A 26,000-nucleotide genomic window follows, 5' to 3' on the forward strand; every position below is an offset into this window, starting at 1 on the left:
TTGGCGGCATGCCGGCTCGCAGCCGGGCCCGTAGATTGGGAACTTTGACAGTGAATTTATAGTGGGGGAAGAAGAATATAATAATAACATCGTTCCGGGCCTTGTCAGCTCTGCCCTTGTTGGAGCCATACCCCAACCCTATTAGAGTTTTCAAACTTTTTGAAACACGAGCACCGTATTGCCCATGATCAGAAGAAAAGCATCCGGCTGGTTACACACTGGCCGTGCTTTGCCCAATGTCCGATGGCAAATATTTGCTTCCAGAACACCCTCTATGTTGTGACTGTTGACGTTCTTCGATCAATGTGTGGCATATTGGAAGATCGGGAAAGAAGGCGGCTTCTTTGTCTTTGGTTGGAGGCTGGAAGATCCTGGTCGTTCCCTTCGACCAGCCTTCCAACGCCCTCCATCCTCCAACTTTTGAAGATCATTGTCATTAGCTAGGGCTCATACTCATGTCCAGCCTGGACACAATGTAGTTGTTTAAATAATCTTTCGCACGTGTGGGCTTCCAGTATTTTCCTTCCCAGCTGCAAAATCGGGCCCAGTTTGGTCAAACGTTACTTGGCGAATATTTATTCGCTTTCAGAACAATTTATTACGCAACGCGTATTGTGAATATTAGCATTCTTCGAGCAATGCGTGGCCCAGGGTCTTCAACCTATTGCCCTTGGGTCAAATGTGGTTCTCTGAGCTTTTTTCTGTGGCCCGCCGACCGTTTTTAGAAAATAGCTACTTCACATAGAAAAACGATCGAATTAAAAATATAAAATTCGATAAAGAGCTGTGGCCACTGGAATATGTACTGCTGTATTTCAGAGATTTGAAAATACTTTCACCAGATCCAATAGTGTAATGCTGCGTGCATTTCATACATTAAAAGGGCCGTGTTATAACCCGGGTCAAGGGATTCCGTAGCAAAAACAGTTTTTGAGGCCTACGTGATTTCGAATATAGTATATAGGCTACATATTTCGAGAGGTCAAATTCGGCATCCTATAGGTATACATAATTGCAGAATTTACAGATACGTACATAAAAACACTTTAAAAGTTTAATGAAAGAAATAATTTTGAAATTATTGAAAAAATAATTTCATAACTTATGAATCTATAATTAATATTAAAAAAATAGTTACAGCATTACTGAAAGAAAAAACTGCGGAACTACAGTGACAGAAATAATTTCAGAATTATTGAGAGTAGTTTCAGAATTCTTAATATCAATTTTCAGAGTTGTTCAAAGCAATTTTCAGAATTGTTAATAGTAATTTTCAGAATTGTCAAAAGAGCAGTTTTCAGAAAGTTTTTCAGAAACCCGCGGGTTTCTTGGAAAGTTTAATTTGTCCCGCAACGTCTGGAAGGTTGAAGACCCTCCCCTCCCCGTCAGGTGTCTTCTAATCTCAAAGATAATTAATTTAATCAGTAATTAATAAATTCAGAATTAGTGTTAAAAATATTTTCAGAACTAATTACAATTAGTAATTAACGAAAGAAATAATTTCAGAAAAAGTAAAAGTCGGACACACACATAAAATTGGCCTCTTCTATTAAGACGTCACTAAATTACAGGAGTTTGCGGCCCGCGGACGTGTGGGAAGTTCTAATTTGGCCCGCCGCGTCCGAATATTTGAAGGCCCTTGCCGTACATGCTCCAAGCATTGTTTGTCAATCATGTGAATGAATCAGGGGCTGTAACACGGATCTTTGCTTTGCAGCCAAGAGCAAATATACATGATTCGGCCGCCTCGGGCAAACATTATTTTACCGCCCCACAACTTCAAAATTCGATAATTTTATAACGGTATTCTTTGTTCCTACCTAAAATTGCCACCCCTAAATTTTGTCAGACTGGGCAATTAGGTCCCCCACATTTCCCCCCAGTTAGGGCCCTAGAATGAATATTCCCTTAAATCAGTTTTCTATATCGATAACACATTGACATTGTCCCCGTTTAGGGGCCGTTCAAGTATTAAGTCATCATCGAGGGGGGGGGGGGGTTCGGATTTGCTGACTTTTGATGACAGGGGGGGAGGGTTGGATAATGCTTACGTCATCAACCACCCTTTATGAAAATATGAGTTAGGATTCAGAGGGCAGAGCTGATGACCAAATTTTGCTGACAAGGAGGGGAGGGGGGGGGTCAAAAATGGCTAAAAATTTGCTTACGTAATACTTGAACGGCCCCTTACACGTGTAATATTGCGGTAGTATTTGGGAGATCTCTAGCACCCGCTTGACGACATTGTTCCCTCTTAGGGAAAAAAATGGGGAGCAGTACTGGCCCCTTGTTTGTTGGGGATATTTGGAGAGTGTTCAAATATCTCCTTTCCTATAATCCTTTGAGTGGCGAATTCCGCCGACCGACCTATGTGAGATCTGAAATGTTTCTTTCGAACCGAGCACAACCAACACCATCTATAGCAGAAAGCCTCCGCGCGAAGCTCTTGAGGTCACTGAAGGAGGTCACCTACACACATCTCACCTTTCTTTCTTCTTTCTTTCAAACCGAGCACAACTGAGATCTATCGCCATGGGCAATTTATTACCTAGTGAGTTATGCCGGAAGTGTAAATGTGTGTTCCTAACAGTCTGACCGCGCATCTAGTGTTGCGTATGATTTTTCAGTGCTGTCATCTATATTTTAGAAGGGAAGTAAGTGAAGTGTAATGAGTAAATATTTGTACTGCTTTTAGGATTGTTGCTCTCTGCGGCGAGACTTTTTAATGGGGAGATCGTCTCGTATTTGCGCCTACAGAAAACCAACTTTAGCAGACCACCAATGTGGCGACGGTGGGGTCGAACCCCGGGGAGTCCGTCACTATGACCACTCGATCACCTCAGCGGCAGTTCATCTCACCTGTAGCTTTTGAATATAGCAGGATGCCTCGTTGCACTATCTTTACCCTTTATTGTAGGATTATATCCAATAGATATAGGTTACGAGCTTGGCGAGGAGGTCTTCCGCTATAAGGTGTTTTTGCCACAACTCCGGTCTATCGCCTTGAGCAACTTGCTACCGAGTGAGTTATGCCGGAAGTGTGAGTGTGTGTGTACCTAACAGTCTGAGTGCGTATATCGTGCTGTGTCCAGTGCTGTCATCTATATTTCAGAAGTGAAGTGAGTGCAGTGTAATGATTCAATATCTGTACCATTCTAGGCCTATTGCTGTCTGTGCCGAGACTTTTCAATAGAGAGAACAGCTCGTATTCGCGCCTCGAAGTTGGGAACCACAGGAAACAAACTTCAGCTCTGACGACATCTGAAAAGTGGGATTAAAGTGCCGGTCCATGTAAACCGGTTTTGGTGAAAATCCTTGAAGCGGGTTTTAAACCCGCTTTATTCATTTGCCATGTAACAGGCTATTGTGTGCTAAAGAAATAAGTTTATGAGGTTTCGTGAGTTCAGAACCGGACGCAAAATGTATTTCTCCCACTTTTGAGAGAGAGGTGGTGCCACTGCACAAGCAAGCGGCTTTCGTTCAGCAATAAGAAAGCCTAGGCTGACTCATCATCCACCATTAGTATGCAAAGTGTGACGTCACCATTATCGCTTTACGCCAAAACCGAGGTACTATAGCACAGGTGTTTTAACCAATGGTTTGCGAACAACCTTGGGTCACAGTGGCTTCTGAGATGGGTCGTAAAATGCACTTACAGCCAAGGACTCTTGAGCTACAGGTCATGATCCAAACACAAAAATTCACGAATTTGAGTTAATTCAATATTCAAAACAATTTTTTTTCTCTACAAGTAATATTGGAATTCCTGAAAATTTCCCTTGCAGCCGGTTGTTCGCTGATTGAAAATTAATTGAAATATTCAGTTATGTTAGAAACCAAGTTCAGTTATTTTTTTTCACGATTGACGCTTTTTCTCCTCTTCGTGTAGAGGGATGTTTACCTTGTCATTAAGTGTTACCATCTCACCACTATATTGACAAATTTATCACCAAATTTGCAAAGTTTTAGCCAAACGAGACCTATTGGAACAATTGTTTTCCCGAAATCTAAATTTTTTGCCAAAATGTGGTAATTTTCTTTCTTTCATTCACTGTTAAGTCAATTTTTTTGAAAGAAAGGGCAAGGAAAACAAACTGATCTGCATAGTTTTAGCTTTCCCCGCTACTTTCAGCGTTATAGTATTGCTATCAGCTTAATACACCAAGTTATACGTTTGGTACAAGTTCGGTGAATTTGGCAGGATTCAAAATTTGCGTCATCAATTTTTAATGCTTTATAACTCCATAATTATTGGTCAAATCAAGACACTGAAATACTTTTTTCCCAAGGAACCACCCGCGTAATTATTGTGTGGGCGGTCGATAGTTACCACCTTGAATACATATTAGCTAGTTTTCTTGTATATCTTGTAATTTTAAAATTATTCATTTCCACAATTATAAATTTATATCTATCACCAATTTCGAAAACAGTTTTTATTAATTCTGAACTAAGTTTCTCCATTAATTATGATTTATGAATTTACTCCTTTCATTAATTGTGGGATTTGTTAATTTTTCGCTCTTTGTTTTTCATTGAAATTAATTCTTTCATTCATCATAAAATTACAATTTTCATCAGTTCTAAAATTAACGAAACAGGTATTTTTCGAATATTAGATTTTTGAAGGGAAAAAAACAGTAAAATATGGTGATTTTACCTTTTCGCTACCAAAACTTCTTTGTAAAATCATTTGTTTTCATGGAATTAACGAAACTTGATGAAAACATTAAAAAAAAAAAAACAGGAAAGTGAATATTGTAATATCGAAATATGTATTCGATACCATATAAAATCACGATAACATATATGAGTCCTTAAGCACGAACCTTCATTCAGATAAAACGTCTGATTAGAACTTTATCGATCATTTCTATTAATCCCGACTTCGTGTACGTACCATGGAATAAATACTTCCAGACTTACAAGACAAAGGATATCTCCTCACCGGATCAAAGCGAAGAAAAGAAATAAGCTTTAAATAGACAGCACATAAAGCAATCCATTCCAATCTACGGATATCTCCGTGCATACACACACATACGATCCATCCAAATTACCGGTGACATCAGGAATGAAATCGTCCATCCTTATCTCAGTTTGATGCCTTATTTCGCTAAAGAATATGAGAACTAAGAAGAAAAGAAAAAAAATACAAAAATATATAATAATAATGTCTTCGTTTGGGTAGACATTTTTCCATTCCATGAAATCAGGAGAACAAATCTCTGATAGGAGAGAGAGGAAAATGAGTGGAAAATGCTTCTCGTTCCTTTATCTTTAATGCCATTTTCTTTCCTAGTTTTAGGAGAGAAAATAGTTTTCCCTCCTCCTGCTTCTTCTCCTCCATCTTGTTTAATTCTTTACATTTTCCGCCATTTTAATGCCATCTACTACATTTTTACTGTTTCCACCGGGTCTTCTCTTTAAACAACTCGCATATAAGCATTTCCAATTGTAAATTCTTGATCGTAGAGAAAGAGGTAAATTCAATATTAACTTAAAACATAGAAAATTACATTCGATGAGTTTATTTGTTCTGTTAGATTAAGTGAAGCGATTTTTCCCCATTCTTTTGATTAGATTTGATTGTTTGGAAATCAATTATAGTTTCAGCGAGAGGCAGAGAGATACTATAAGTAGAGCCTTTTGTTTTCTATCATTGAGTTGGAAGTATATTTTCCTGAAGATCAGAGAAATGTACTTCAAATATATACAGTATAGGCTACACAACTTGAAATTTTAGTTTGCGATTTTCTAACATAAAAGCCGTGGATGTTTTAAGCATATCGAAAATGTAAATCAAATGTATGATTATCTTTAATTCAAAATGAATAAGGCTTGATGAATCACTGAGATTCGTGATAGTTGTGCGCATATTTGGGGATGATTATTGAAGTTCATAATTTCAAATTTCAGAAATTATAAAATAAAATAAAAATACTTTATGTGACTACGTCTTTTATATTATTCATTGCATAACATAAAAAACATTTATCACTCATTAAACACTTCAAAATGTCTCAAAAATTACACGACGGAAATTTTGATTGAATAAATCTTGTATAGAAAAATCTAACAATTTTAAGCGCATGAGAATTTGATTTCAAGTTTTAACTTAAAAAAAAATGAATGACAACGATAATGCAATCATGCCGTATATGCTTACATATCTCAAAAAGCCTGATACAATCAATAGACTTAAATAGTATACAAAATGGTGTCAAATAGCACATGTATAATATCAATGACATATACATGGTGCAACTCACGAACCGTTCATCTTAGAAGCATACTTCCAATTAGAAAAAGTATCAAAACAACGTGTAGACCTGAGATACGTTATTCCTATTGCGAGGTATTGTATAGTTATTAAAATAAAAAAAACTTAGCTTTTTATACTGGAACACTGTCCGCAAAAAGCAAATTGTTCTGTGGCCCAAACAAAAAACACGTTTCTAAGTGAAATATTCGCTAAAATATTTGAATTTTCAAAAAATCTTTGAAAATGAGCGAGAGAATTACATGAATCGTAGAATGAGCTCGTCCATTAGTTTATTCTGTTCTTTTCCTCATTTTAAAGCCGCCAACCCCCGTAAAACCGGTTTTCGGCAGCTCAGAATCGCGTAGTGCTGTTAGTGTGTAGGCAGCTTTAGGCATCAATATAACAACTACTGATGCTCATCAATGTGATAAGCTCTAATTCTGGGAATTTCTTGTAAGAACACCCCGACAAAAAAAAAGCACGAGAGTAATTAAAAACATGTCGTTATATCCGAGGTCATTGCTTTTTCATCATTTTCGTAAACCAAGTTCACTTATTAATTTGTTCTCCAAGGGTATCAGCAGGGACCGGAAATTATTGACGTTATAGCCGAGGTGTCGTTATAATCGTGTTAGACTGTGCGTAGGCTAACACGATTATAACGACACCTTGGCTATAATTTACCAACAATTTGCGGTCCTTGCAGATACCCTTGTTACAACATATTATTTTTTGAAAAGTTCTAGAGACTTCCTTACAGGAAAACCCAACATATTTCAAAGCCATTCCGTAATGATAAATTTCACACAGTACATCACAGAAATCTCTCCAAGCAATAAATACCGACCTATATGACACCAAAGAGTCGTCGGCTGTATATAAATAAATGCCGCACATTCCCCTCAACTTATCTCGACTATTATTATTATTTTTTAGAAATCGTCATTCGTCAAAATCTGCGCATTAACCACAATTTGCTTAGAAAATAAACTCGGCGAAGGCCCGTCCAAAAAGGGGCCTTTCTCGTACACAATGGAGACCAGTGACGGCAGATGAATTTCTGGCGATAAATCTCGTCATTGTACAGATCGAAATTTCCTACTCCTGGTTGCCAAAATCTTCCATTAACAAATAGCCCTTCATACTCTCCTACACCTCTTTGCCAACCAAAAAAAAACGAATACGTATCTTGGAGGAGGAATCTTCTCATATATATAAGCCCCCCCCCTCCCCTCCTTTTCCTCATATATATAATATATATATTTTTTTTTTCATTTCAGTAGGATGAATAGAGTTCTTTCTTAAGCTTTTTTTTATCCTATTCCTTCATCTTCAAGAAGGAGAAGGAGCATTAAGGAAAAAAGCAGGACAAACTGCGGAGGCTTCACGCGTGTGTGTGTGTAACGAATTGCTTAATATGTCTCTTTCATATGAGTAAAAGTAGGAAAAACGTTCTCTTGTATATTTGTTTGTTTTCGTTTCTTTCTCGTTGTTTGTTTTCCCCACGCGAAACACATACATATATATACAGGAGAAAAAAAAAACAGGAGAGGATTTAGTCGTATATTTTTCTACTTTGGTTTTCTTCTCGGATCCCGGAAGAATAGGACAATAGTGTTTTGGTATATGACATTTTTCACCCTATCTGACACTTATTATTATCAGTATTTGAATGACATAAAACTCTCTTTTCTTCCATTGAATTTCATCCCACTGATATTAGAATAGATTAATGATGGAATTCTGAGATGAATCTCTGCCGACTTAGATAATAATTTTTCCCTGTGATTGTAAATTCCAATGGAATGAGCCGGATAATGGCAATCATACCCCCGCTGTAGTGAGCATTCGGATATGATGAACGACGTTTGTGCAACCTTGAAATAAACTCTATGTATGAAATGATACTTCGGCTATAGAGAATCGAAAATAGTTTTAAAATTAAATACAGTCGAGTATATATACACTTAGAACATACACCGTGGATATAACACGGTTGTGTAATAATTAAAATTCGGTCCATTCACGTCTATATATTTTTACCTCTTTTATAACATACCCTGCTTAAAACTATTGAAATGCTATTCTAATTAAAGTGTATTATTGATTGGTGACGTGTATATAAAATTTATGAACATCAGTGGGTTCTTATTCCTGAATAAATTGTGCAATGCTGTCAACTTTAAAGGAAAATTGTTAGCATAAACTGAAAAAAATCATCAACATTTCCAAAACTATCTATATGTTGTTGTCATAGGCGTACGAAGAGTTTTCTCAGGGGGGGGTTACGTTTTTTCCTACAAAATAGCATTATAATCTCGGCTTGAGGGGGTTTAGAACCTTAACTCCTTCCCCCCCCCCCTTTTTGAAAATGGTTATTGTACATATTGTTTTCTCAATAATTTTCAAAATTTTTTAGATATCAATCAGAATCTATGTTATATTGCATTTCAATTATGTGCTGCATAAAAGCTTATTTTGTCCACGACAATCTCAATAATGCATTTTGTGCATATATGCTATTTTTACGTAATCTAATTTCAAGATCTCGCTTATAACATACACTTCTCGAATCACCTAGGGGGTATGTTATAACCGAACTCGACTATACAATGGCTTTCAGAGATGCCAGACTAAATATTATAGTTACAATTATCTCGGAATATATTTTTAATTAAATTGCAATTATCATATATAATTGGGGTTTTTCTAATATTTTTTAATTATTTTTAGCCTTTTAATATCACTTTTGTTATTAGATTGGCTATAACGATCTTCCGGTTACACCGATGGAATCCTGGAAGCTGTGATTCTCGTTGTAAAAAAATGAATTAGAGTGAATTTCTCATAAAGGGGTGTTCCATAAGTTTGTAAATAGTTTAAAAATTCATAAAAATTGCAGGAGATGGCATATTCGAATGCACTTTGTGAAAAGTTGTTTTTTTTTCATGGAGGAGGGCTTTATTTTACATGGGGAAAAAATAAGTTCACATTTTTGTCGATAGAAAAGGGTGCTGCACGAAAGCGAATTACAAATCCTTTGACCTGAACCTTTCTTCAATCTCTTTTGTGTCCGAAACAGTCACCAGGATCTCAAACGTGGCTGAATTAAAATAACTTCAGCAATAATACTTTATCCACTAATGTGAACATCACAATGAAAACCCTGTGCAAGTGCCAGTAGCAGCAAAGTTCTGAAATGAGCTTTTGATCGTACATCCCCCTCCCTTTTATTAGGCTCTGATTCGCATATTTCCTGTAATTTGCTTTCGTGCAACGTCCTCTATTGACAAAAATTGAACTAAATTTTTTTTCTGTACAAAAAAAAATACTGCTTCGTGACCGTAACTTTTCACAAACGTCCTTCAAATTTTCCAATTCTTGCAATTGTTATGAATTTTGGAACTATTTACGAATTTCTGAGACACCCTGTACATGGGGTAAGTACATTTTTCACCTCCTTGCAGCATAGCAGTACGATCAGCTGGATATACAAACTTAATCACAAACGCGATCACTCAATTTTCCTTGACAAAAGCTAATAAAATATTTATAAAAAATCTGAAGCCTACAAAAAACGAACTTGAAAACGGCAATCTCGGTAATAACGACAAATTTTCGTGGAAACTTCAGTAACTTTATAACCGAGTTGGAATTTATAAGAAGTATAACTTATATCAAATACGAATTTTTGTGCGTAATAAATGTCTGATTTATAAATTAAAGAAGTCAAATCCATTCTTATCACGAAACAATTTACACTTGAAGGAGAGAAACAGTGTTAATACTTACAAGAAATACTTTTATCTGGTGTTTTCGGTAGCGAAGCATATAAAAGGCAATGTCAAAAATTACGGAGATGGTGTAAAAGTTGAAACAAAGAAGAACAAAAAGAACTGAAGGAAATTGAAATAAAAATTTAATTAACTTTCGGTTTTCCAGCCTGTCAGAAACAGGACCGAAGCGCAATAAATTTGCTTCGTACTTAGCCTTTAGTCGTACCCCCGCCCCCTCTGAGAACGTCTAGAATCGTAATAGACCTGCCAATGTCACTCGGCAAATGCTACTGCTACTACTACTACTACTACAACTACCTACCTTTTCCCGGAAAATAAGGAAAAAGAAAAGACGAAAATTGCGGAGCTCAGGCTATTTTCCTGCACGTGTGGCTCTCTCTCTCTCGCTCTCTCTTCAAAACTCAATCTCCCGACCTCCTCTTTTTTACCCTCGTCTCCTTTTCCAAGTTTTCACCTTAAGGCTAGAAAAGAAAATTTCTTGAGCGATGGGCATTACCAGAGCATAAACTTTGCTCTATATCTTGAGCCAAAGCAACTTTTAGCGACGGAACTGGTTGCAGCAGCCTTTAAACTCTTAACACCCCCTCGAGGCAACTCCCGCTGCAACAACTTTGCCCACGAAGCTTTAATAAGAAGTACGGGTTGTTCGCACACAAAATTTAAGTAACTTGGAATTTTTCCAAGCAGATTTTCGATTTGGTAGATCATGTTTGTTAAAACGCGTTCCCCTCCTCTCTCTACCGCCTCTAGTACTGCCCTCTGGTACCCTGAGGTGAAGTAAAAATGTATATGTATGGCTTCTCCTTCCGTACTGAATTGAATGTTATCGGGGGAAGAGTTTGATGTCAGTGAAGTTTACCGAAAGAGGAGGTGAGAGAAAAAAAAAAAATCATTCGGTAACTAGTTTCGATCGGTCGATCGATGTCTAGATCGTCTTCTTTCCTCCTTATGTACAATGATTATGTCGACAACATTAGTTTGTAAATGTATTTATTGAATAAGAGGTACAGTCAACTGGGACAACTTTGCCATTTTTTCTTTTTCAACTGCTTCGTCAACCGATACGAAAATGCTTCAAAACCGTGAGAAAACATTAGTTTTTATTTCTAGTTTCACAATCTGTGGAAATATGAGAAATTTGATAAACATTTAAACGTTAAAAAAAAAATAAATAAAGAAAAAAGTGTTGGCAAAGTTACCCTGGGAACGGGACAACTTTGCCAACTGTGTTAAACAATGGAATATCACCAAAGAAACCACCAGAAAAAATATTTTTGGAAGTATGAAGTTGGAAAAGGTTTAAAATTCAATAACTTTTCAAAGTTCATAAAAGGTAAATTGGCAGCGGTTTTCATTGTAAGGTAGTTCAATTATGTACACGAGATAAATAATTACTGATCGTTTTTCCCGTTCACTCAGTACGGGATTATATACGTTATATACTTATATACGTTTGTCATTCACTGATAAATAAAATTCTCCAATAATTTTGCTACATATATTTATTTCGTATGCGAAAAAATTGACGAATGACATTGTGATGTATCAAAGTAGGGTTCACTTATAATGAACCCGCATTTAGTGAGGATCTGGATTTAGCTAGCAAATTTACCCATTATGTTTGGTACTATATCAATTGTATATCTTGTCACTTTTAGAGAGAAGTTTTTTTTTACAATAACTCGGATTTAACATGGGATTTTAAAAGCCAAACCTTGAAAAAAAATAAATTCAGAAATAAAAGTGCAAGAGCCACTGAACTGTTTGAGTTTCTTTCACTGCTCTCATTAATAAGGAGATAATGCATTTTAACGAGGATAATACACTTGACGACGGATGACAGTCAATGACACATGGTGTGACAATATGCTTATCACTCTTTTAAGTTCGTTTTCAATGTGCAGGAACAGCAACACTTCATCTATAGATGGGAAGAATGGGCATGAAGAATTCAGGTAAGCAACTGACCAGAATTTTAAAAAATAGCTCAGCCTGTATACGCAAGGTTAATAACATTATTCTGCATGTAACTGTTTTTAAAGTATGCGTCGCGGCTCTTGGGGACGTCGCTAACCTTTGTCAGAGGACGAGTTGCAGATATTGATTTATGTACCCAGTTAAGTTTCAAAGTGGTTCTTTTATAAGTGGGAAATATCTATTAAACTATTCTGGGGAACCACACACAGATGAGCCATGAAAATTTGGCAAGGGAGCAGCTGGAATCGTAAGTTTGAGAACCACTGTTCTATGGGAATCCCGGGCTATATACTAACGGCAGTCTCATCCCGTTGAAATTGCTCTTGCTGCCTCTGCTCAGTGGGCGTGGTCTTGGATCAGATGCGTGACGGCACGGCTGTAATGCCTTTTAACACATGCGCGACCTTGAAATACTAGGGTATCCAATGGTAATTACCGGTTCTGTCAGGGCGATGACGTCAGCTGGTACCAACTCCAGCCAACACCTCCTAGAGATAGAAGGCCTCAGCACGGGTTGCAATGTTCACTTGAACGTCATGAAAGTAGTCCGGTAAGACTACCTAGCAAGTTTGCCACATTTTGAAAAAAAAGCATTTTATTTTGTTTCTTCTTATTTTGGCAAAGAATCTTCCGGGTTGTCTCACAAATACCGCACGTTGATTGGAGGGGCACGTTAATGTGGGGCCATAGAAATCGCCTACTCTGTGCCCGGTCGTTTTATTTCCCCGCACAATGATGATGCTAGCACGTGAAACGGAATTTTTTTCTGTGCATATTCTGAGTGAGGGTAGACTTCATGCATGATGTTACGAGCAGCGTGCGAAGGCCTTCTATCTCTAGGAGGTGCTGCTCCAGCGTGTCATGAGACACTCCTTATTATATGACTAGGATGGGAATCAACCAGGGCCACCAATTACTGACTTTGTAACCGAGTTTTCATCACAACTCCTGACATTATAACCGAGTTCGACTATACAACCCTAAAAACAATACAATTACCCGACAGAACTCATTATAATCTATTCAAAATATATAAATCGTCTCTTCTCTTCAGTGATATTTTCTAGAAAATGGTAAAAATAAATAAAACGAGATATAATCCATTCTCTTTGGAGCGTCAATGCAGAATAAAGTTATGGAAAAGCGATTATATTCGATAAGAAGAGCGAAATATAAATCCAGGGATTCACACGCACACACACAAAGTATTCTAGGAATTCATGATCTGCATAGATTTACTCTGGCTTTCATGTTTGATCGCATGATCTCTTTTCCGCTCAAGGAAAACTCTGGTGTTTTTTTTTTCCTTCCTTTTCCTGTGCTCCTTTTTCTCTCTCCCAACTGGAGAAAAAAACATAGAATAAATTCTATTTTATTCTTTTTGAGTTTATATATTCCGAATGGGAATTCGTGGCAGCAGCGCGCCATTCCTTTCTTTCTCTTTTTTTAGAAAGATGCCTTGGAAAATACCCTCGAAGATAAAAGTATCGAAGTTGGTTTTACACTTAATATATATGCTAATACGAATGTCACGGGATGAGTCGTGACACATCCTCATATTGCTATTCAAGGGACTGTTTTCATCTCTGAAGAAGGTAAAAGCATCGAGTATTTCCAAGAGTATAAGATGTATACACAGTATAGTGAGGAGGAGGATGATGATGATGATGATGATGTGCTATCCGGATTTGAAAATACTGTCGTAACATAAATATTTGACTTGAAGAAGTGGTTCTAAAGAGATATGCCTTCACAAAATTTTTATGATATTTTATACTGAAAAAATTACATGTGATGCCTCCGAGTTGTTTACCCCGTTATCATGTTGGAATTACTTGTTGGTATCGTGATGGTGGTATCTGGTACCTTTATGTTTTTCAATGTATTTAAAATTGTTGGATCGGCTGTGAAATTTCAGCTCCAAGTATTTATTACGGGCTTAACAGAATGATATATATATATATATTTTTATATTGGAGTTACTTATAGAAATTGATGTTTATACAGATTTGTGTGTGATGTTTACCAACCATCATGGTTTTCCAGAATAGGGATAATTAAACAGAGGTTAGTCGTCCCCTTAGAGAGCTTTCAGGAGGCCTTTGAGCTTGGATATGATAACAGTAAACTTGCATTAGAGAATCTGCGTGTTAACCCAAAGGCCGGGATTACACTACAAAGGTTTTATCAGAGTTCTTTTAAAAAACTTGAAAAATTCAACCAATAAGAGTATTGGTTGCATTCAAGCAAATATATCCAATTGGATTACTGGGTTTTTTTCCAAGTTTTGTAAAAGATCTTTGATTAAAATTTTATAGTGTAATCCCACCCACACACGGACATTTACGAGATATCTCACTTAACATGATGCCTTATATTTCGGCAATTGTGACATATCTTTCCTCCTTAAAACTCTCTTATTTCGGTAATGCCTAGCCCGAACACGTTTGTAATGTTGCTTCACCTAAGAACGTGTTTTTCACCTCCTTCCCCCAACTACCCCAGCCTACCACCACCACTACTATAACTACTACTACTTAACCGTAGATGCAACACGTTTACATTCCTCCACGTAATTTCTGACGAATCGGTACATGCTGGAATGTGCATGTACATGTTGCGAACCTAATGTGAAGTTTTTGTTTCTGTTTAACTTTTACTATGTGTAGTGCTGCCATCCGCCATCAATTTTTCTGACTATGAGTGAAGTGTAATGATTGCATAATTGTACCGTTGTAAGTCTGTTGTTCTCTGTGACGAGACTTATCAACGGGTAGATCGGCTCGCATTTGCGCCTCGAACCGATAACCACAGAAGACCAACTTCAGCAAACTACCAATCCTCAACCTGTCAGATCAACTGAACTGCCAGTGAGCGGAGTCGGCTATCGTTCAAAGTTTGGTGACACAAGGAGAGAGAAAGGGTATTTTTCCTTTCTCTTTCGGGATAGTATAGAAACATGAGAACAGTATAAATAATTATTTATACGGATTATTCTTTATTTTGGATTATTCTTTGAGTTGGGGGGGGAAGGAGACATTACACCTGTACGAAATCGAAAGAGAGTGCTCTTTCCAGTGCCATCTTAACGCATTGGCCCACCCGGGCACGGCCCGGGAGCCCCAAGAGAAGATGGGCTTCAGAAAAATAAGTAGTTGAACATTTTTAGAATTTGCATTCCCCATAGCGCCCCAGTCCCAGTGAAATCACTTGTCCCGGAGGCCCATGATGCTCTTAGAAGTGGTATTTTGCCGAGGATTTAGTCATCTGCACTGTGGCATTCATGATGCGTATCAAGGAAAAACTTCTGAAAGGGTTAAGGGAGTAAGGAACGAGGAAGTTCGTATTTTCGTATTGTATTGGATACAGTGCAGTTGATCGGGTTTCGAGAAGATTATGGTTGGAATACTGGCGAAGAAACTGACTTTCCTTCACCCATTCATCTCGGTATCATTATCCAGAGAGTCTCTTCCTTTGATGAATTAAACTTAAACCTTCCATCTTGACTCTTTGAATGTTTTTACATTATTATGAGCTGAATATTATTCTGTAAAGAGTTCCATGAAATTCCATCTTACTTACATAAAGGGTTCGAGGAACACGGAATCCGTGTTTCAGAAGAAGGGGGAAGCATAATGGCTGAGGACAAGCAGACCTTCAACACGATACTCGAATAAGTAAAATATTCTGGCATCTGCCACTTTCTTTTCTAATACGAAAGTGAGATGGCAGCGTTTGTTGAACAGGAAAACACGCATAAATCTACGATCATAAATATCGTAGGGCCACACTTTCCGGAATGCACGGATTTAGTAGAAATTCAACAGAGGAATGTTTTCAACATGTATGTACGTTTTAATAGAAACAATTGCTGTTAGTCTTTCAAAAGATGCCTTAAATCAAGCATGAATCGCAGGTGTTTCTCACACGTCTCTTTCATTCGATTTAATTGAAAATGACAACAATGAACCTATAAGAAAGTGCGACACCAATCAATTCGTGATCGTGAGTCCAAGCAGACTTCATCCGAAGAAACAAATTTTCTTTTTATTAGTTTATTAGTTGCTTAACCCTCCAAGCAGCGTTGCCGAGATATCTCGCCTCCTAGATAGCCTTTAATTTTAGCATTTTGCAAGATCAGATATTTTTTGAAGTCTATTTCTCAATGGAACACTTTTCCCTATACATCCTTCTTTGTACATACTAAAAATCGAGATAAAGCCTACACCATCAAAAAATATATGGCAGTAATTTCTACTATGTCATGGAAAGGATTAACCCATAAATTATAATTATTAGGAGAAGCTGCTTCAAACGCTCACTACTGCAGCCAGTTTAAAGATAAAAATTCAGCACCACATAAAGTGAGGCCATATTCTTTCCAAATTCTGTATTTTGAATTTGCTAGTAGATGTTCCAATTACCCACAATTCTTTGATTGTTTGTATGATTACGATTTCGCTAATGTGTTAAAATGTTTCGTTTGCATATCTTTTTTTTTTAACGTGAAGTTTAAAATACAAATTTTTTTCTTACTATAGATTGAATAACAAAAAGAAGGTAGTTTTAGAAAAACTTTTTACAAAAGAAGGTAGTATGAGAGCAATATTACTTCAATACATTTATTTTATTTCGAGGCGTATTTGTACGTCCCCTTTAAGGTCCTCATAAGCGGTACGAATCGAAATAGATTGTTTTAAATAACTTTTCCGGCTTTCAATACGTATCATTAATATAATAACTAAGAAAAAAATTATTAGTTCGAAAAAGAAATTAAGCATTTAAGGGTTTAGAAACATCGTGAAGCAAACTAGCATTCACAAATCAGTAGAAAAAATTTATAAATCCAATTCGCGCGGAGAAAGATTACGAAATTTAATCATAATTCAATTTTAATTACAATTCACATATGAAAAAAATTACTGCAAAAAAATACTTGTAAAAATACGTAAAATATATATAATAATAATAATTAAATTGTTCAATTCATATTCTTCGCTTATATCCAATCACCTACACCAAGTTATCCCTATCATCTTTATTTCCTCAGTTTCCGTTTTTTTCCCACACATCTACTTGGATTACCATTGTATCAAAGCAGGCTTTCCTCTCATCCGTCATGATTCATATTCGCAGCATGAGAAAGTGCTCAACAAAAGTCTGAAATAGCTTAAATGATAGGAATTTTTTTTTTTTTTTTGTATTATATATATATATACAATATTTCTTTATTTTTCAAAATAGCGTCAAAAAGTTTCCCGGAGGCTCGAAAAATATCGCCTTCATGAATTTTTTATACAAAAAAAAAATAATAATAAAATCGGCGCGAGAAAGCGTTCTTTCCGAAAAACATGTAAAAAAAAAATGAATACATATATACATTTATAGATATATATATATAAAAATTTACGATTTCCTGAGCCTTGAAAACGCTGCGAGCAGATCTTCCATCTCCTTCTTTTTGGTGGAAAAAAACTGGAATATAAGGAAACATAAACGGAAGCAGGACAATGATTGACATTAATCTTTTCACCCGCTCTCCATCTCTACAGAAGAAAATAGGAAATTGCTGGTCTTCAAAACCCAAAAAAAATACCATTTTTTTTTCTGCTTGTCGGTTCAGTTGGAAAACCTGATTGCATTCTTTTCTTTCCTATACTGAATTCAACCTCTTCCGAACCACCTATTTTCTTCTGGCCATCCCCCCTTTCCTTTACACACATACATACATAGAGATATAGCTTCCATCTTCTTACGTGTGTAGCCATATCTTAAATCTGGCCGTTTGAGATATCCTAGATATTTTTAGGAGAGGACCTAGATTTTTGTGTGTTTTTTTTTTGGAATATCTTTCTCTTCCGGGACTCGGAAGCTTTTGTTGTGAGTGGTACGATAACTCTTTACGCAATAAGCTTCCTTTATTTTATCTATGGATTTCGTATTGCGCATGCGTATGCGCGTATATATACACACTCTCTTCTCTATTCAAGTGCTTTATGTGTAGTATATCCCGGTTCTTATACGATATTATTTTTTCATCCTCTTTCGATTCCCTAGATGACTTCCTTTTGCCGATTCCCGAATGTTCGTTCTGTATTGATCTTCTCCGTGGAAGAGTTATTTCGCGGAGATTTGTGTCGATCATTTATGGCTCATTTTACCATAGTCTTATGCGATTCCATGTGGATTCATAACATCATAAGGTTATCGTTTATTCTGGGATTGCGATGAATTTTGGGATAACGGCCTCTGAAGTATCTAAAAGTGAAATGATAGCAATATCTATTGTTTGAGGTTAGATGAAAGGGAAACCAGTTGGAGTGGTGTATTTATTAAGGTGTAATGAAAGGCATATCTCTGATGGTGTGGCAGAATTAAGCAAATCAATTAATAAGAAAGTCATAATGTAGTTGAATTTGCGTTAACAGCACTAGTTGGGCAGAAAGGAGGACAAGATCGAATTCAAAAACCGTCTTTTTCTATAAAGAAAATACTTTTTTGAGCACAGTGTAGATCCAACGATATACACTCAAAATACAAAAGATAGAAATACTAAACAGAGCTTCATTTCATCTGTTGAAAATGATCAGTTATAGCCTAGACCGTTCGCTAGATTAAGAGCACGTCGTCATATAGTCGATGCGTGCTGGTGATATCAGAGAAAGATATAGTCATGTTGATGGAAGCCGTTCTAATTGATCGTAATAGTATTTTCATCGTCATTATCTCTTCCTCTGCCATCGACATCACCATCTCTTCCTCTGCAATCGAAATCATTATCTCTTCCTCTGCCATCGGCATCAGTATCACGCGTGGACCTTCTAAGCGACCACGTGCTTTAAATCTAGTGAACTGTCTATGCTATAACAGGCCATTTTACAAATACAGAGGACCCAACAGGCAAAATATCCAACGAGGTGTCTGGAAAAAAAGATGCCCATAAAAAATATGGATGTCAAATACATCAAAACTATATAAAAAATACAGCAAGGAGAGCAATAAAGAACCAATTTCCCTCTGAGGAAGAGGCTATATTAGCCTTGGAATGCAGTTTTGGTGTTTCAAAAAAACGTTTTTTTTTTTTTAAGTGGATATCGATGGATTTAAAAAACTTTTCTACTACGCCTTTTTCTCCTTATTTTCAAAACGTGGCAAAAGAGATATACGCGGCAATGTTCGTTCTCAATCTGAAGGGTTACATTACAATCGGATGAGGTTGGACCGAGACCCGTTTACGAAGTATAACGTAGTTAAAGCAGGCAATTTGCCATTTCATTAATTCTGTAAGATCACACAATATCTCAACATCTATTTCCATCCCGATTTGAGTATTTTGCGATTTTTTTAGTTCGTCCTACCACATACAGATGGTGCGCGCTCCACATTCTTCTCCATGTACTGTACGTTTTTGCTAATGTAGTTCAGTTGGCTGTCCACATTTCTTACTTCGTGACGTCTTCTCGTGATATTATATATGTTACTGCCGAAGCGCGAAATTAACCATTTCGTGAATTGGACAATTTCGTTGTAAATTGACCTGGCCAATGTCCGAACTTTAGGCTTTAGCCAGCTAATTCATGAAGTGGCCGGAGATCCCTGATCCAAAGTCCGATAACAAATGACATGATTCGGGATCATCTCCGACTTGTCTATTTTTGTTGATTAGTATGTCCTCGTTAGCTGTCGCAACCCATCAAACCGCAGTCACTATGCGGTAATATACATATATATATTTTTTTAATTTGACGGAATAAACTAACTATATATGTGTTTATATAATTATCATAGCTTAATTGAAAGTACTTGAAAGAAATAATTCCAGGACCGATGAAAATTGAGAATTAATGAGGGAAATCATTTCACAATTGATGAAAATTAAGAATTAATGAATTCCAGAAATAATTTAAGAACTGATGAAAGCTTACAATTATTTACGGTGAGTGCGGAAACTCACAAAGCACGGGGGCCTGGTGTGACCGCACATGTCACACACCCCTAAGGCACCTTGTCAACATAAAAACCAGAATGCGTGTCATAGATCCTAAGTGGATAAAACTCAATCATCATAACCGATTGAAAATGAATTATCAATCCTTTAAAGCGACGGGACATTTCTTGAAACCAATCAAGGAACTTTGGACTACATTATCCATTCGTTATCACCTCTGGAATACCAATTCAGGAGACACCAATCAGAATCGATGCCAGGTCTGATAATACCAACTTCCTTTGAAATTTTACCTCCGGGTTTCCTCTCTGCCTCTCTCAATCTTTCGCCGTATCACCTATTCCCGTAAAGACACTACTAAAATTGCATAATTGGTAGACAGTTCTGAACGAAAAGAGAAGGGTCGGGCCAATGATGACATCTGTGCTCTTATATTGCACACAAATAGGATCGGTTTCTCTCTCTCTCTCTCTCTTTCTCTCACACACCCTTCTTCCATCTACTCTGCTCATTTTACGACAAATGTGAACCCCGGAGTAGTTCTCCTTTTACAATATTGTAACGACAGGCCTGGAAATTAAATCACGTTTCAATGTTCGCGTGGCTCGTTCAGGATCCAGGAGAAAGAGAGAGAGATGAGAGGCCTTTATTTTGCGAGAGAGAGAGAGAGAGAGACAGTCTCCCGATCCTTCTTGGAAATTTCGAGTGTGCGTTTTACTAATGGAATGTAATTGGATTTCTCTCGCTACCAGAAGGTCGTTGCTCTTTGGAAAAGCGGTATGTTACAAAGGCAATACATATATATTAGCTAGAATTTTTGATGGGTAATTTCGTTTTGTCAGCGTCAGAGATGCCAAAGAGAAAGAGAGAGAGAGTGGAATGAGTACTGTATGAACTCAAATTGTGATTTTCAATGACTTGTACATTTTATGGAGTATGTTTTTGATGTGTGAAATATAAAAAAAACATCTTTTGAAAGAACTTAATTTAAAATGCTAATTAATTAATCTAAAATCCTTAATGAAATTTCATTATGTAATATAGATATAATGAGAGAACAAATAATTTTCTAGACTTGAAGTACTAGTGTGCGCTGGAATTTCTGATAATTGAAATTTGAGTTATCACATATTTTCTCGGAATTGAAATTCGCATTATAGAATTCGTTGGAATAAAAATTGAAATTCAAAAAATTTCTCAGATTTCAAATATGAATTAAAAACAATTTTGTATTTCAAATTGAAAAACTAGAATTCAAATTAGAATCAAAATTCTGGAATTTCATGAGATTAAAACAAAAATTTTAAATATTCTGAAAATAAGAATACAAATTTTCTAGAATTTTTTAGAATAGAAGCATACAATCTAGAATTACTTAGAAGAGAAGCATAAATTCTAGAATTTCATGTGATCAAAATATAAATTTTATAACTTGGAATCGGAATATAAGTTCTAGAATATCTTAGAATCGAAACAAATTCTAAAATTTCTTGAAGTCAAAACATAATTTCTAGATTTTTTAAGAATTGTAATCAAATCAAAATTATTGAAGAGAATTAAAGTCAATTTTTATCGAATAGGAATTTCAACTTTAATTTCAATAATTCCCAACAGGCAATTCTAGAATACATAAGAAAAATTTGAATTCCAGCAGTTTTTTGGAATTTAAATTTTTCTAGAATTTCTTAAAATTCAAATTCCAGAATATTCCAGAATTTTATCAGTTTAGTAGAATTGAAACTTATTATAGAACTTCGAAGAATTAAATTAATGTACTAAAATGCATAAATTCATTTGATATGAAGAAAATACCAGATTACATTATTGTAAATATAAATTTCGTATCCGAGATAAAAATTTATTCACAAAATATGAAAAAAAATTTTTGGAATTATTTAAATTTATTGCATATGAATTACGTTATCAGGACTGAAAGTATTGACAATGAAAAGTTACGTAGTATAAGGTCTGAATTATTTTCCTCGAGAAGGAAAAGTGAACGATATCTTGTGCCCTTCATTAAAGCAATCAAGTTTTTGTCTCAGAATTTCACGAATTTAATTGAATTTCAAAATTCTTACATGTGTAACTAATAATACGTGCAATACGTATTTGACTTGGATAGATAGAGATCTCCATTTATGAGAATAAAAATAAATAAATACTTTCAGGAAGAACCATTATGATGTTTATCTTCATCTTTTCAAGATGAAGAGTGAAATTTTCTTCCATTAATCATTCATTAGCATTATGTTCTTGAAAGATATTTTCAATATTACGTTTCTTCATTTATGTTTCTTTTTTAAATGAACACTATATATATGTTATTGCCAAAGCCCGAAGTGCAGCCAATTCGAGATGGCACCGGCCACTTCACGAATTGGCCAAGAGTTTTAGCCAAAGTCCGAATTGCAGAAATGATTCGATTCGGACCTTGGTCGGCCATTTCGCGAAGTGTCCGGTGATCCCTGGCCAAAGCTCGATGTGCTGATGTAAAACGGTCCAGTAGGCGTCAAATCACTTTTTTTTTTAATCGCCAACGTGTGATATATGTCTATACAGGGTGATTCAGAAAAACTGGGGAAAATTTTAAAAGGTGGTAGTACACACAAAAACAAACAAAAAATAATAATAAATAAATAAAATAAATAAAAAAAAGTATTATTATTATTATATTATTTTTATTTTTATTTTTTTTTGTATTGTGTGTACTACCACCTCTTAAAGTTTTTCCATCTTTTCTGTATCACCCGTGACGGTGGTCTGCTTCGTTGCCGTAACTAACGTGGACATAATTATCACGAAAACATACGTCAACTTGACGGTGATTCGGAATCATGCCCTTTGTTATCGGGCTTTGACCAGGGACACACCGGCCACTTCGTGAACTGACTGGGTCAATATTTAACGAAATTCACCAATTCGCGGAGAGGCCGGTCCCGTCATGAATTGGCCGATTTCGGGCTTTGTCAGTAGCATATGTAATTCAAGGATGACGTCACTCTCCGCTACCATACGAAGGATTTCACAACTGGCTGTTGCGAAGAACAGCAACTTCGCAACAGCCAGTTGTGAAATCCTTAGCATATGTAATCCCAGTTTTGTTTTTGTTTTTTCTCTTATGCTTCAAATGTGAATTTTTTTGATAAATTTTTTTTTTTTCAAAAAAATAGAATTTTTCAATTTTTACAAGAGGGAATAATGATCATAGAAAGAATTCACTCATTATTTTGTTCCACTAAGTCTTGTACAAACATAATGATTTTACATTATTGAATGTTTTTGTTCCAGCGAAAAGTACCATCAAGACGAATAATTTTCTTGCCATTGGAATTGACAATTTCTTTCTCATTTTTTGGATTTCATTTTTTTCATTAATACAGTTCTATAATTTCTGACACCCAACATTAAAATTCTATATTTTCTTGCTACAAAAATTTGAATTCAAGATTTTCTAAGATTCAAAATTGAAATTATGGACATTTTTTGATTTCAAATTGCAAACCTAGAATCTTTTTAGAATAAGAGTGAAAATGTTAGAATGTTTCGAAATTCTGTAATTTTTTTAATTTTTTTAAACCGAAGCAGTAGAATTTCATCAAATAAAAATATAAATTCTAAAATTTCTTGAACTTCAATCCCAATTAAAAGAATTAATTTAATTTAAATTTCGATTAAAAAGACTTCTTGGATTTCACACAATTTTAATTTTACTAATTTCTAACAGATAATTCTAGAATACATAAGAATTTGAAGCCCAGAAATTTTTGGAATTACAATTTTGTTCTAGAGAAAAAAATTACATTCCAGAATTTTCCTGAACTAAAATGGATGTATGTACTGAAGTATAAAAATTACTTTCATGTAAAGAAATATTTGATTCTACTATGCTAAGTATGCATATCGATTCTGAGGAAAATTATTCCACAAAACCTCAGAAAAAAAATTGTTGGAATTATTTAGCTTTATTGCATATATAAATTACACTGGTGTAAGAAATTAAGAGAATTTGCAGACTTGGTCGATTGTCTCTAGAACGGAACTACTGTACCGATTTTAATGAAATTTGATGTGTACATACATTGATACAATACAATACAAATAACAATTCAATAATTGTAATACACACGCATGATCGTGCGTAAAACTCGTTGGAGTCGGAAGGTATGAAACAGCGGTTGCAGAATAAACAAAAAAATGGGTTAATAGGTGAGTTAATAGGGGGTATGGTCCCCTCTTACAGATATACAGGTCTCGCAGCGTGATTTCATACTTGAAATAAGGCAGTTTATCATTTCCTGGGGCAATTGGTCCCACTCGTCAGCAAAGCTGTTTTCATTCCCTGGATGGTTCCCGGAGGGGGGAGTTGCAATTGCCCTCCCCAGAGCGTCCCAGACATGCTATATAGGGTTAAGGTCTGGGGATCTAACTGGCCAATCCATCCGGCGAATATCCTCTCTCTCTAGAAAATCGTCGAGCAGAAGAGCTCTATGTGGCCTCGCGTTATCGTCCATTAAAATGAACTCAGAGCCAACTGCACCCCTGAAAAGGCGAACATAGGGCTCCAAGACCTTATCCCTATACCTCACACCAGTCACAGTGGTCACAGTGCCTCTTTCAAAGACATGGAGAGGTGTGCGGCCATCCAACATGATGCCTGCCCAGACCATTAAACCTCCTCCCCCATAATGGTCGATTTCGCGGGCATTGGAGGGTAGGTAGCGGGTCCCTGGTTCTCTCCATATGAACGTACGGTGAGAATAGGTGCTTAGGCTGAACCGGGACTCATCAGTGAAGAGAACGGTCGCCCATCCACACTCCAATCTCTATGCTCTCTGCACCATGATAAACGGATTCTCCTGTCCGTAGAAGTAAGCGGGACGCAAACAGCAGGTCTCCTTGCAAACAACCCTCTCTCATGAAGTCTTTTGGAAACAGTCACCCTTGATACACGGGTTCCTGTGGCTGCATACATGTCACGAGAGAGCTGAGAAGCTGTAGCACTCCTGTTACGCCTCGCTATAATCGACAAATTGCGATCTTCTCTGGCCGTCGTGGCTCTTGGACGACCTTGCCCAGGCTTTCTCTCGATGGATCCGGTATCCTGGAACTGTTTCCATAAGTTACACACGACGCTGGGCATTAAATTGAACTCTACAAATCTGGACTTGAGATTGGCCTTCTTCTAGCCTCCCCACAATTCGCCACCTCATTCCATCATCTAAACGTTGGTGGTTACTCATTTTTACTGTTACAATTTGAAATTAACCGATTGCTGCAAAATAACACCAAGAAATTCGCCGAGGTGTGCTAGCGAACGAAATGCGTCTTGACTTACGCGCGCTTATAAAGCCTGTTTCTCTACTGGCTCCGCCTACACGCACGTGTACACTTACGTATTTGACGTACAAGATTTGAATTTTTGTCTAGAAGCAGTGGTTTTACATTCAGTTCAGTTCTTTTCATGAAATTCGATAAATATGCAAATTCTCTTAATTTATTTCACCAGTGTACATTATCAGCTATATGAATAAATATAATGAAATAAATTACTTCATTTAAATGTTATATATATGAGGATTTTTTCTCCCTTAGTATTTCTCTTAGTAGTATTTCTCTCTATTTAGTCTTAGTATTTCATAACATATAAAATACGGCTTATTATTTCATAATGTATAGGCTATAATGATCATGAAGGTTGTAAAATTTAACGCAGTAATTCCCAAACTATAGGCCATGACAACAGTCAGGATCGATACTAAATATTTACGAGATGATACTAACCTAGTAATAGTGACCCATACTTAACTAGCCAGTGAGTCACGGAAATTAAAGGATGCTATGCTATGGATGTTGAAAAGTTTGGGAATTCCTGAACTGATAATATAGAATAGCCTTTTATAGATAATCATTTTTATGATGAGTGGTGGAAGTTCTATACCAGGACCACCTTTTGTGTTCCACTTCCACCTTCACCAATAAAATGGAGACCGCGAACCTATTTGCAGTGTAA

This window comes from Pholcus phalangioides, unplaced genomic scaffold (assembly GCF_987345545.1).
Source record: "Pholcus phalangioides strain wild (caught in Gottingen) unplaced genomic scaffold, Ppha-v1.0 ptg000009l_1, whole genome shotgun sequence".
Taxonomy (NCBI): domain Eukaryota; kingdom Metazoa; phylum Arthropoda; class Arachnida; order Araneae; family Pholcidae; genus Pholcus; species Pholcus phalangioides.